This window comes from Perna viridis, chromosome 8 (genome assembly GCF_037379345.1).
Source record: "Perna viridis isolate PV_CMFRI_1.1 ecotype Kerala chromosome 8, ASM3737934v1, whole genome shotgun sequence".
Classification (NCBI taxonomy): Eukaryota; Metazoa; Mollusca; class Bivalvia; order Mytilida; family Mytilidae; genus Perna; species Perna viridis.
The window spans coordinates 48,342,589-48,358,317 of record NC_142452.1 but is presented as its reverse complement, the minus strand read 5'-3'; positions in this window follow the sequence as shown (position 1 = coordinate 48,358,317).

Sequence of the window (15,729 nt, the reverse complement as noted above, 5' to 3'; positions counted from 1 at the left end):
TGGAAAAAAGATGATTTCAAAGACAACTTTTGGAAGTGCACAACACTACATATATACTACATATCAAAATTATATTCGATCTTGTATGGTTTCAGAGGTTTTGCGGCTCAAAGAAATCCGTCTCTTTCTTTAGTAGTATAGAATTTATTCTATTTTTCTTTAATTCTTTTTATTTTTCTAAATAATTTAACTATTAACTTTTTACTTGTTTTTTCTTCTTCTACTTTTTAACTATAGTTATAAATTTAAATTTAAAAAAATAACTTTATTATAAAGCCCTCATAATTGGGCCGTCCGTAAGAAACTCGTAAGAGTAGTCAAGGATGTTAAAACCTCATTAGTGATACTTAAGGTAATAAGACATGTATGGCAAGCCAAAGTGGACAAAAATGAGCATTTTCTAATATTAAAAAATGACTTTTTCATATTACAAATTCATTTTCTAATATTAAAAAATGACTTTTTCATATTACAAATTCATTTTCTAATATTACAAATTAGATTTCTTATATCACAAAACACTTTTTTAATATTAAAAATTCAATTGAATTTCTAATATTAAAGAAAAACAAACAAAAAAAGAACGATTTTCTAATATTAGAAAATGGATTTGTGGTATTCAATTAGGAATTTTTAATATTAGAAAATCATTTTGTAATATAAAACAATGTGAGTAATTTTCTAATATTACGAATTCATTTTCTAATATTACAAATTCTATTTTAATATTATAAATTCAATTAATTCAATTTGTAATATTACAAAATTTGTGATATTTTTTAATATTACTAAATCAGGAATTTGTAATATTAGAAAATGAATTTTTAATATTACAAAATGAATTTCCAATATTACAAAATAAGTGTTAAAAAATGTTTTTTTTTTTAATATTACAAATTAATTTTCTAATATTACAAGGTAGATTTCTAATATCAAAAAACACTTTTTAATATTAAAATCATTTTTTAATATTAAAAATTCAATTGAATTTCTAATTTTAGGAAATAAATTTGTGGTATTCAGTCACGATTTTTTTAATATTAGAAAATCATTTTGTAATATTAAAAAATGTGAGTGATTTTACAATACAAATACAAATATTTTATTGGCTCAAACTCAGATATAAGAAATGGTTAAGACCCATTATAGGCAAAGATATATATATGACATTATCAATATACATATATAATGTTGAGACTATAACAATAATTTGGCAATTACACTGAAATATGAAATAATTATAATAAAGTTTTCCTTAGATCAAGATTTAGATATGAAGAAGGAAGACATTTTAAGAACAGGAAGAGAGTTGCTATTTAAAATTAGATTTACTTTTATGGTTACGCCTTTATTATTAAAATTTTTATAGTAGTTGCAAATTTTATTTTGAAATATATTTCTTTGTGTATTATATGCACTACACTATATAAAAAGTGTATTTCATCTTCAAAATTTTCACCATTACAAACTGGACATAATCTATTAGTTCTAGGAATGTTCAAATGTCTTCCTTTTTCAATCATTAAATGATGTGCACTAATTCTAAGTTTGCACAGATTAGATCTATCAGATAATTTGTCTACGTACATTATAAGCTGGTCTTATACCCATTTCATAGATTCTTTGGAAAATGATAATTTGGAAGAGATATATATTCTGGAATTTTGTTCTTGGGTACACTGGTCAATAATTCTTTGTTTGATTTTCTCCAAGTATGTAGCTTAAGCAAGCTTTGTTTATTTATTAAGTAACTATATCCCAGGGAGTTTAATAATCATTCAATTTGTTTTGTCCATAAATTGGACAATCTGGTTGTATTATATATTTCATATATTAGAGTGTTTTGATCAGATAAAAAATGTGATTCAAATACCAAATAGCTGCAGTGTTTATTTTACTTTTCAGGGGAAGTCTAACCAATTCAGCTCTACAAGCATCATTGGGGGCTTTACAGTGAAACCCTAATATCTCTTTAATAAATTGATATGTATTTTTTCAAATGGGTCAGAATCTTTCAAAGATACACCAAAACGTCAAATTTCACTACAATATAATAGAATGGGAGAAACAAATGAATCAAGTAATTTTTCCAAGAGTCTACAAGGGTTATTCATACCAACAGTTTTTCTAATTTTAAATAATGCTTTTCTTGCTTTTTCAGTGAGTGAATTTATAGCTAAATTAAAATTACCGTTATGTTTCATAGTGATGCCCAAGTAGTTATAGTGTGACACAGTTTCAATATTCAAATTATTATATAGGAATGTATTTTTATGACTTTTCCCATTTGATTTAAACACTATAACTTTAGATTTATCGGTGTTAACTTGAAGATTCCATGGATCACAATATGTATATAATTTGTTTAAACAATTTTGTAGCCCTGATTGGGTCTCAGACAATAATACAATATCATCAGCATATAACAGTATATTTATAAAAGAGTCTTCAATGACAACTGGATCCAAACTGGGTTGGTTAAGATGTTTTACTAAGTCGTCAATAAAGAAATTAAAGAGAAGAGGACTCAACACGTCACCTTGTTTAACACCGCGTTCAGAGGGAAATATTGAGCTGAGTCCATTTAAAAATTTTATTTTATATGATGTGTTAGAGTATATTGAAAATGAAATTTTAAATATATATCCAGAAGTGTTGTTTTTTTAAGAGTTTGTAAAATAAACCTATCCTCCAAATGGTATCAAATGCTTTCATTAAATCATTGAAAGCAGCAAATAGTTTTTTGCGTTTGTGTTTGAAGTTGTCGAGGTTGGTTTTTAGTGTAAAGATATGGTCTGCTGTGCGACTTTTTTCTTTATAGCCAATCTGGTTTTTGCTAATGAGATTGTTACTGTATATAAATCTGGACAGTCTATTAAATACTATTTTATTAAAAAGCTTGCCTAAATTGGACGTAATAGAGATTCCTCTATAATTACTTGGGTCTAGCTTGCTACCTTTTTTGTATATTAGTACTAAAAAGCTTTCATTCCAAACTTTTGGGAAACAGTTTTTTAAGTGGTTTCAACAAAACTGGAATAGCATTTTTCAGCATTTAATTTGATATCATATCTGATGAAGATGATTTTCCATTTCGTAGTGAGCGAATAGCTTTCAATATTTCCTCTTCTTTACTTTCCTGATATGCTGATAGGACAAACTTAATGTTTAAATTTTCAAGTAAAGACATGAATTCTTTATTAATGTTGGTTTGAAAAGCATTATTTTTATCACATGCTTTATTAAGCTCTTTGTAAAAGTCAATAAAAGCATTTTAATTGATGTTTGTTTCATTAGATTTAGGGTTTTTATTTTTATCAAGTTTATGCAACAAGTTCCAAAAATCTTTGGGATTTTTATTGCTTATTTCATTAAGCTGGGTACATATAGAGTTCCTATACTGTTTTTCTTCAAACTTACATAACCGTCTCAATTTAGACCTAAGTGAATAAAATTTCTTTCGATATAAATGATTATATGGAAATTTGTTTACAAGTTTTTCATAGTTTTTAACTGACCTATGGAGATCTCTACAGGATTCTGAGAACCATGGCTTCCTTAGTGATTTTTTTTACATTTACTGGTTGGGGATTTTAAAACAAATTTAGCAGATTTATTGGCACAATCAAGGAGAATTGTGTTAAAAGACTCTACAGCGGTATTCTAGTCTTTAAAATCTGTTTCCAAAAAATCTTTAAATTTCTTACAGCTATCTTCACTATTTATTTTAGTATTGTATTTTTGGATAGCTTCTGGGGACCATATAAATTTACCAGGTAATGAATCCAGATGACACTGTTCAGTATGTTGAGAAGTAAAACATGAAAAAAGTGTACAACTTATAGCACAATGATCAGAAAGGGAAGTGAAGTTATGCCTTCAAAATAGCCAATATTACTAATCAACTCTTGTGAAACAATTATTTAATCAACAACACTGCATCCGTTATAAGTAATGCATATAAATCTTCATTGAAGATCACCTATAGTCCTACCGTTTAAAATGCGTATTCCTGATTCTTTGCATAAATTGAGCAATAATTTGCTACTTTTATTAACAAATTTTGTATCAAAATTATTTCTAAGTAATGTGTGGTCTTGGATATAATGATCGTCACTAATCGGATCATTTTTTGAATTATCATCAGAAACGAAATCAGGTTTTATGCCTGTGTATGCGTTAAAATCGCCTTGTAAAATAATATGACCAAGTCTACTATATCATATATTGTTTCTATGCCAAAGTCATAAACATTAGAATTTTCTGGAGATATGTAAATGGTTGCTAAATAAATATGCCTGTTAAGGTTGAAAAAAGTGTGGTCCAACTTTACCCAAAGGATATCAGGATGGCTTTTTTGCAAAATTTTTATACCTTTGGCAATTAGGTTTTTTACATATATACCGATTCCACCTGAATTTCTCGTTGCTTTTTTGCATTTTTTTCTGTTACCGACTCCAATTCTACAAAAGTCTAGCAAATTTATTTCATCTGCGTCATTTGACCATGTTTCTTTAAAACTAACAATATGAAATTTTGAAATACTTTGAATAAAAAATGGATCAGAAATTTTGTCCGAATTCAGTCCGTTAATGTTCCAGACTGTAGATTTAGGAAAATTTTCAGACATTATCTAACAATCATGAAAAAAACCCAAATTAATATAGAAAATTGAAACATTTGTACCAATGCATACAAGTTTTCTACTTATGATACCTATACTGATATACCTTTACCAAGAAATAAAAAGTGCAAATGTTATATATCAATTTGGTTTGTGTTTTGATAGTTAATTGTGCATTAGTATCATAATGATAAAATACAAGTTTGCTATAATATTAAATTTTGTTCAATAGGATTGAAGACAGATTAATAACTTATTGGCATTGGTTGGTTGTTTGGTGGCCATAAAAATGTCCAGGGTGGCACAGATGGAGTAAACGGTTGGCTCCATATCTGTCGAATGTCGTCCATTGGTTGATAAGGATTGTTCATACGCGGAACATTGAAAGCTTGCAAACGCAAAGGCGTTGCTTCTTGTGGTCTAGATTGCTGAACTCTACGGCTTGTTGAGTGGTTGTGTTTTTCTTTATTTGTTTGATTCACATTTGAGTAAAGTTTAAGTTCTATTTTTAAGTGTTTTACAACTGCTGGTAATCTTTTCATTTGAAGTCATTTGTGTCGATTTCAGACTGTTGGAGGTCTCTTGTTCCTATGTTGATAAGTACATTTTCAGAACTAAAGAACTGGTCATTTTTTCAAAGTAGGATGAGAATGTTTTTGCCCCACTTCGAATGAATATTTTAATGGTTCTTCCTTTTGGTGTGAATTTTTTGGGGAATTATCCTGCGCAAAATCGAGTCGCTAAGGATTAAATAGTCACTAGATTCCTTTTTTTCTGAGGCAGGATTAGTGTATGATTTCTGAAGTTTCATCGCTTTTTACATTAGTTGTTACCTTGTGATAATGTTTTATGGGAGATTTTCTATTTCTTCAAGACGATCTTGCATTTTCACCATTAAAGACATCATGTTTTCCATTGCATCTATATTTTCTGTTTGGTATTCTTCCATTTTAGTAATAAGTATACCAGTTTCAATTTTGTCAATGATAATTTTTTGTTCTTGAGATTTTGACTGTAACTGATTGGCTACAATATTCATCTTAGTATGAATTGAATCAATTGACTGGTTTAGTGTGATAACTTTCCTTCAAGGCTTTGATCTTTAATTTGACAGAACTTTTGGCTGGATACAAGTAGGTCAGGAATTTAAACTAGGAAATATGTTGTCTACTGTTGATTTTACTTCTGCTATTAAATTAACAAAAAATTTCATTGAGGAGTCAATTACTGATATAGCTGTATTAATAGACTCTAATTTAGACTCAAGTTTTACTATACTGACTAACTCGTTCTTTTGGAGTTGATGTTTGTTCACTATTGATAGTTTTTTTAAATGTAACTGAAGTATCTAGAGAGTTGTCGTTACGTGGATCAGTGGTTGTTTCGTCCAATGTTTCATTGTTGTAATACTTTGTGTTGTGTTCTGATATACAGGTTGTTTCTGACAATTTGTTGACCATTTCTTGTAGCTTATTGAAATAGGTGTCTCTAAATAGTGTGCATTTTGGACCTTGGATTACAATGGACCCAGTTTTATAAAAGTTAACTTTCACAGTGCAGTTTTTGTCATTGGAGAAGTCACATAGTATCTTTATTACCGAGTTTTCTTACAGCATTGTGGTTTTCTCTTGACCAAACAACTGTGTGATGGCCGTTTTCCATAGTTCAATGGGTGTAGGGGGTGTATGAAATGTAACATTGTTTGTTTTGCCATCAACTTGATGGTGTGCAATTGATTTTTCAAAATTATTGTTGACATCGTTGTTATCTAACAAAAGATCATCAAGATCATCACCGGTAATACAATCAGCCTATTTTGAGGGAACTTTTGTTTCTCGCAATTAAAAATTCATTTTCTAATATTACAAAACGTGAGATATTTTATAATGTTAATAAATCAGGAATATGTAATATTAGAAAATAAATTTTTAATATTACAAAATAAATTTCTAATATTAAAAAAAATGATTATGTAATATTAAAATTTCATTTTCTAATATAAAAAAAATATTGATTTTTGTCCACTTTGGCTTGCCATAGACATGCGCAGTAACGTTGACTAAACTAGGCTACAGTAGATACTAGATAAAACCATCGCCACTCCTCGATCAGACATGAATTATTGAATTTTCTATCGTCCAGTAGTAAGACTCTATCACTAATTAAATTTTATTTGTCTTAGGAATAACTTATATCTTGAAACATTCAACATTTATTGGTTAAAATCTTCAATTTAATGCTTTTAATTCTATTTTCGTTTTTGGGATTTTCAGTCTTCGTATAGAATTACCTGCAGGCTGAAGTATATATATCTTCGTTCAACCATTTGCTGAATTGGGTTTTTAAAAGGGACATTCTGGATTAGGGTTGCAAACCTTTAGAATGAAAATCATGTCAATCAATCACTTTAAATTTATTTAGGCAACATCAATCATAATTAAAATATAAAACAAATAATTTGAAAACTGTTTATAGACAATACACATCATCCTATATAAAAATATATACATGTATATATTCTTCAGTAACATAAAAATAAAAACTAAAAAGAAGATGAATATAATTCACAAATAATATATATATTCATCATACACGATACATGCCATCAATTGCAAATGTTGTCATATAAAAAGTATTGAAACTACATGTGCATTGTTCATTTTGTGTACGATGTAAATCTTGGTATTTGTCAAACATGAGGCTGAAATTTTGTTATGAATTAGGTGAATACCTGTGACGGATTCAAATTTTATGGACAGTAAACATGGTAGATCTTGAACATTGTGTTACAGAAACAAATGTTTTGGGCTGGTCTTGAACTTCATCTAAAAAAATAAAACTCAAAATTAACAAACACTGTGATTGAAAGAAACTATCCAAAACTGGAAAAACTTAATGTTATTTACCGCATTCTTACGTGTATTATGCCCATTAATGTATTCCGCGCACCCTCTTCTGGACAAAGGAGATTGACGAAAAAAGTTAGTTTCCATGTAAAACGCGTACTGGGATTGTATAAGTACATTATTGAATTTCACATGTTCACAGTGCAGAATACTGTTTGTCAAAACATTCTTTAGTCATGATGAAAAAAAATATATATAGATAATTAAAAATAGGAGGAAGAATATGGACCAAATTCTTTTTAGATATCATGAGAGGGATTTAGTATACAAGGTACATGTATATGTTTGACTACAACGATGACGAACCACCTTTGTACCATATCAAAATGTGGTATTAAAAATTACAAAACATGCAACATTCTTATAACCGACCCTTACTTCTCCAGTTCCCTTACAAACAAAACCTTCCATACAAGAAGTCACGATGACTTAAGTTGCAAATCAACAAACTTAATATATGGATTAGAATGCAACTTATGTGGTTTAATATATGTACGCAAGAACGATTAAATAAAAGAATGTGCGGTCATCGTTCGGGAATTAACACCACCAAATTCCATGCAGTTTATCAACACTTTAATCAACAAGATTATTCAATCCTCCCCATGAAAGTTCGTGTTTTATAAAAAAAAATTACCATCCTACGAACAGTCCCGTTCTAAGTAAAAACTATCGTAGGGAAAGAGAGGAGTACTGGATACGCTGACTATAGTCGGCGTCACATAAATAACATACTGTTAAAATTTGAATAAAAATATTTTCTACGACTTTATTGACACCTACCTCGTTTAAATTGTCTTAAATGACTTGCTCATTCGTTTAGCCAAACGGCTTCTCCCTAAACATTGAATCGTTAAATTCCGGTCAGATTTTAATTCTAGGTGGCAATATTTACATTGTAAAAAGTCGGCCATGTTTACAGTGATCGGGTTGCTAGGAGATGTTGTTTACGTTTAAATGGTTTGTCCAAAAACCGAAGAACCCAGAATGCAATTCGGCGTTATTTCGGATATCTCGGATTTATTTTACGCGAACAACGTATAATACCGAGAAGTTGATCAAGCAGACGATTGTCACCGGAGTTCGACGGGAACTTACGCACTTCGTTTGTAAACAGATCGTTCCGTAAAAACCAACATGGCGGATATTAGTATGGGATTTTCCCGTAAGGATTTGTTACGCATGATTTAAGCTAATAAGCGACTTGTTTTTGAGAAGCTGTTTGGCTAAACGAATGAGCAAGTCATTTAAGACAATTTAAACGACGGTTGGTGTCAATAAAGTCGTAGAAAATATTTTTATTCAAATTTTAACAGTATGTTATTTATGTGACGCCGAGTTTTTTTATAGGTACTGCAATACTTTACGGATGCAATGACAACATCAAAAGTATAGGGAACCTTTCAAACCAATATAACAATAGCATAAATGTGATGAATTTATTTGACAAAAATCCAAGACGGGAAAGAAGTCATGGCCATCGCCACTATACGTCACCTAAGTTACATGATGTCTCCATAGATGGTCTCCTTCCTTTCATACAAAATCCTCTCGGACTTCATCACATTAGAACCAAACTTTATTCTATAACTCTCACTCTACTACACTCCCTTTACAAAACAAGTCTTGACACTCCTGTTTCTGACCCCACCTCTTCATTATACAGACTTGTTGCCATCATTTTGGATATTGATTTCCACAGACTCTTTAAACCAGTTTGTGTGAAAAGTCAAGATGAAGAAAAACGATCATTTCTTCCACTACCGTTTGTCAACAAAGGTATAGATGCAATTAATTGGCTAACATCCTCCATCACAAAAACGTTACCAACAAAGTTCCCCCATATTTCAAAGACAAATCCATACCAATTATTTCATATTCCTATACTTCACCCATTGCATCCAAAATTTTCAATTATAAAAGGCTATTGCAGAACATGGAGATTGAGGACTTCAATGCTAAACCACCTGACTGTTCTTGCAAAACCTCTCCATTCAAATATGGTCCTTCTGGTCACGTCGTTACGGGAGATTTAACCATTATCGAAAACGAATCTCTGCGTAATATCTTTTCTAAAGGTCCCAAGTACCGTGAACCATGCTCCATAAATTGGAATTATAAGTTCTTATGAATGCCGTCGAGGACTATGCAAGAAAATGTATAAAACGAGAACAAGAAGACATGGATTCTCTGTCAGAGTGGTTAAAGGGCGTGAGGTCTTTAATTTTGAAACGAATGAAAATTTTAAGTAGACCAAGGAGTGCCAAGGCTACATCAGTTTTCAAAGACCCCGATGTAGCAAAAACATTGTCTACTATATATGAGAAATATGTTGTCGTACCAGCAGACAAAGCCCAAGACAACATTGTTTTTGTCTGCAAAACGTTTAATATAGAATGCGTATTATCAGAGGTAGACGTAGAAAATAATAGCAGTGATAAGACCTATACTGCTACCACTCACCCCAAAGAAGAGATTGTGGAAAACCATAAATCTGTGCTATCCTCTTTTGGTCTCTCTACCAAGGCCGATGATTGTGATTTATCGTCTATGTACTGGATTCCCATACTTCACAAGAATCCATACAAACAACGTTTCATAGCTGGATCTGCAAAATGTACCACCAAACCTCTTTCAAAACTTTTAACTTCTATACTCATAACTGTCAAAGAGGGTCTGCAGTCCTACCACAACACTTGTTACTCCCGTAGTGGTATTAATTCAATGTGGATCCTGAAAAATTCGAAAGATCTTTTGGAGACAATCAGTTCAAGACTATTATCTCAATATAATAGCATTTAAACCTATGATTTTTCAACACTGTATACTTCTATTCCCCATACTCAGTTAAAATCCCGACTTAAAAACATTATACATCGTTGTTTTTCCAAAAAAGATGGTACACCTAGATACAAATATATAGTTCTTGGTTGAGATTCCTCATACTTTGTAAGAAATCATCTTCTAAATATACAGAGGAAGATGTTTACAAAATGCTGGAATTTTTAATCAATTACATATTTGTCCAGTGTGGTGGATGTGTTTTTCAACAAACGGTCCGCATTCCAATGGGAACGAATGTGCTCCTTTACTTGTTGACCTATTCCTTCATTCTTATGAGGCTGACTTTATAGCACATCTGATCAGAAAGAAAGAATATCGTTTGGCTAGATCCTTTAATCTCAGTTTCCGCTATATTGATGACGTATTATCTTTAAACAATCCTAATTTCGGGATTTGATACATCGCATCTACCAAAAAGGATACTACAGACACTGTGAAGTCAACCTCATATCTTGACCTACACTTAATAATCGATGGTAGAGGAAAACTATTGACCAATCTTTACGACAAACGTGATGACTTTTCATTCAGAATTGTCAACTTTCCTTTCATCTGTGGCAACATCCCTTCGGCTCCTGCGTATGGAGTGTTCATATCACAACTCATACGTTATGTCAGAGCTTGTCGAAACTACGCAGACTTTTTGTATCGCACTAGAACTCTAACAAATAGGCTTCTGGGACAGGGTTATGTTGCTACGAGATTAAAGTCATCACTACAGAAGTTTTATGGTCGTCATCATGAACTCGTGGATCGTTATGGTGTATCCATCAGCACCATGAAAACTGATTTATTCAACAGATCATAGTTTTCCTTTCCTCGTTTGTCTACCCCGGACTTGACTTTTTATGAGCCACTCGGGGGGTGTTTCTAGAAAAGCAGAGGTGCACCTGGTCCATGCTCCCAGTTTTTAGTGGAGTCCGAGTTGCTCATTTACTTTTGTTACTTTGTATGCATGATTTTAGTTACTTTATGTTCTTTGTTGTGTATGTCTGTTTTCCATGTCTGGTCTTTGTCCCTGGATTACATTCTTTTGATTATCGCTATAACCTTGGTTCCCTTGATTACTCTTCCTCTTAGTCTCAGATTCATGTCCGGTTTCACTAAGGTGTCTGATTTCATAAACTGTTCCAATCGTATTGTTTTGTCATTTCACGTCTGGAAAATTGCAAAACACATTCTTTATGTCCATCAATCTCCATAGAAACCTCTTCTGGATTGTCAAAAAACCAACGAAAAACAGCTATTTTTGATAAAACTAAGATTTTCTGTGCAGTATGTTTTGTTACACTACGATAGTGTAATAACAATTTAACCAGTGGAGGAACAAAAACAACAAAACCAACAATGTCAACATTTTATTGAGAACTTGTCATGGCCCAGTTTTGCCTTGATCTAATTTTTCTGAAATTTATTATCCTCAGGAAGCAATTGCAGTGTAGAATCCAGAGTAACATATTTTTTATGTGTAGATTTGTACAAAGCAGTATGTTTTAATGTCTACGAAATTCCAAATATATTACCATCAACCAAAATTTTAATTTCACCACTTCACTGTGGAGTCACTCGTGTCCGCTGTGACTCCACCGAAGTAAAAACTAGGATAAAATCTTCATTTCTTTACTTTTCAATATTATTTTTTGTCCATAACTGATAAATATTATTATACTGCTAGAATAATTAAATATTCCTTGGTATAAAGTCAGGAGTAGTAAAACTACAAACTATTTTTAAATGGTGACTCCACTTTGGAGAGTGGAGACACTGTAACTCAACTCATAATATCTCCACTGTAGATAGTGAAGCAATTTTAAAATTGTGTTGACAGTCGTGTAGTTCAGCATTATTAAGGAAGTAGACCTAGGGTAAGGGACACAACTCTTACAAATCATTGGAACGTTTGTATTCAGCATTTTACATCAATCTCATGTAAGCATCAAAGTAACTTGGACTGATTTCATTCCGTTTCAAATGAAAGCTTGAAAGACTTTAGTGAAATTGAATGTTATATGAATATATCACTGATTTCATGAGTTATGTCCCTTACCCTAGCTCTACCTCCTTAAGCAACATTGTCCATTTCCTATAACCTTACTTAGTATTTTAGCCATGCCCCTTTACTTCGGAGCTACTGAAAATAATTTTCCAATACACTAAGAGCACGCTAGTAAATTACAAAAGTGCAATCAATTGATGACGTTGACAGTTTTATTTCGCCTTTAAATATTGATTTCATATTAGAAAAAAAAACACCAACTTCTTGTTATGTTAATTTTGTTTACTGATGTTTTGAATTACAATATTGGAAGTGTTTTCAGTTGTTAGTTAAATGTATATTATCGGGTCCTCTCTTTTTCTAGAAATACGCGCTGAGTTGTTCATAAAAAGTCATGTTCGGGGTAGACGAAAGAGGAAAGGAAAACCAACCTAAATGCATTTATATCCAATAATACAGCTACCAATTGAAAACAATCCTGAAATAAAATCATACCTTCACATTTGGTACTTTTTCTTCATCAGGAATTGACTTTTTACTGTGAAGTCTTTTTACACTTCATTTAATTTGACTGCATAAGGTAGACTCTTACAAATCATTAGAAAGTTTGTGTAAAGCAGATTTCATCAATTTCAAGCAAGTATCAGACTAACTTTGATTTATTTCATTTCGTTTCAAATGGAAGCTTCAAAGGCTTTTTTTTTTAATTTAATTATATGACTCTCCAATAAGAGCATAAGATTGTCTATAACATTTTTCCACAATATTCTATACCACGATGGTCAGACTTGGGTTGATTTTAGGGGAACGACGAATTTTTAAGAAATAAGGGGCTAAAATGGGGAACAAAAACATGTATTTTCCTGATGTCCAGACAGTAACTTGACTTTTAGTGAATGAATCTTTTTGAAATGTATAACAAGGTGCCAAACCACAAAACGAAGACATAGATTGATTTTTGGGGTTGTAACTTGTTGAGCCAAGTAAGAAAAAAAGGGACCACAAATGAACCAGAAACAAGTGAATTGCCATCACTTCAAAACCGTTAGGTTTAGCCAAATTCTGACATGAGATTATAGTGTTCAGCATGATGAGATCTATCTGCGGTCAAATTTTCATTTTAATCTATTAAGCCATGTTGGAGTTATTGCCCTTTTTCAACGGTTTTCGCAATTTTCAATGATTTTTTTAAAAAATCTTCTCCTCTGACACTACTTGACCAATTGGAACCAAACTAGGTATGAATGTTCCTTGGGGTATCCTGCATATAACTGTAATGGGTTTTTTGAAAAACATGGTCGCTGTTACTAAAAATAGAACATAGGTCAGACAGTAGTTTTTCGCATATATCTTCAAAAATTTCAATGGCTGAAACGATCCTTATTTTTAGGACTACAAAAGTCTCTAGGCATGAAAGTTGTCAGACCCCTTCTTATAAGAGTTATTGCCCTTGACAGGTGCAAATGACAGAATTTATTTTTTGCAGTTCTTAGCCAGTGTCTTGAAAACTATACTAGATTTAAACTTTCATTTGCTGAAATGATCCTTATGATAAGTCATATCAAAGTTTTCTTGAGTCAAGATTGTTGGACAACTTCTTTTTTAATTTATGGCCCTTGAAAGGCAAAATTCAACCAGGTGAGCGATTCAGGCTCCTTTGAGCCTCTTGTTCTGATTTCTTGACGATAGCTTGTTTGTTTATTTCTGGTCTGATTTAGAACCTTTTATTTTTAACATTCCTAACAGGAATCCTTGCCTGTATTTTTCAATCACATTTCAAATATCTTTTACAGTTTTCAAATTATAAGGGGTCAAATGGGACCATGTCCCAAAAAAATTACTATTTTACTTTTGGTGCGATTTTGAAATTTTGACCTTTAGAACGTATGCTTACCAAATTTACCATATCATTTACTGTTTTGGAGATAATGAGGTACAAGGTCATCCACCTTTATACATGTACTTAAATTGAATAGCAAAATATTGTGGAATATTGTGTTCAAATGATTAGTCATTCCATGATGAACTGTATTTCCCTATGTTTAGTGTGTCAAAAACTAAAATTGCCTCAAGTGAACAGAGTTCAACTGGCCGTGGTCATATCTTGCTGAGCTCAGCAAAGCCTTTTTGTCTAGTTGTAGTGGTACATTATGTAATACCAGATCTGGGAAAACAAATGAGAGATTATTTGGCAGATCCCTGTGTCATTTTCATATTTTTTTAAATGGTTGGGCTATGGGGATAAAGTATGCCCTCCCAATGGCCATGCTTCTGTCATTTTGGAACGATAGTTTTCTTGGGAGTTTTTATATTATGATTAGGAGGAGTCAATGTGCTTTCAAAATAAAAATATATAAGTTCCAAGGTTAGATTTAGCATATCAAATGTTGGATGAACTGAATGGTAGAATGTCGACTATAGAAAATCATTTCACTAAAATAACAGATGAAATAAAAGAAATAAGACATGATCTTAAACAACAATCAGAGAGAATATCAATAGAAGAATTCCAATACAACATTATTGATGAGAAAGTTACAAATGTTGAGTCTGAAAAAGACAAGTTTTGAGAATGATCAATTGAAACAAAAACTTTTAGAAATGCAAGCCCAATCAATGAAGTACAAACTGATCTTTAGTGGCATTGCAGAGGATCCTGATAACCCAGTTGAAAATACTGAGCATATGGTTAAAGGTTTCATTTCCAAAGAGCTGAACATTGACACTCAAGAAATGTAATTCTGTAATGTTCATAGGCTAAGACCAAGAAACGATGGAAAGCCTCGCAATATTATAGCAAAATTTGTCAAATATGAGGATCATGAAAAGGTCAGATCAGCAGCTATCGAAAAGCTTAAAGAGCGACGTGATGTTTCAGTCTATCAGCAATATCCGACTGAAATAAATGATCGCAGGAAAGAATTAATCCCAAAGTTAGCGAGTCTAAAAAGATCTGGTCACAAGAATGCTCGAATTGTGCTTGACAAACTGTACATGGGTAACCGACTAGCTGAACCGTCCGACTTTGCAAATCCTAATGATCAACAGTTCTTTGGGCCGGGTAATGGGCCTCGGTTCGCTGGACCTCCACCACCACGCTTTGATCCCCCAAGATATCATGGGCCTGTCAACAACGGACAGCAAAATATTCCACCTTTCCGTGGACCGCCGAACTTCGTACCACAATTTAACACTCCTAACGGACCAAATAACCGGCCTCTGCGTCCTCAAAATGGCAGATAGGATGGCGCTCACAGGAGACGAGCTGTTCCCCCCCCTCTGAAGAAAAGAATGATATTAACATTTTGTTCCTGAACGTATGTGGACTGAAGTCGAAACTCAATTGTCCAGAGTTTATC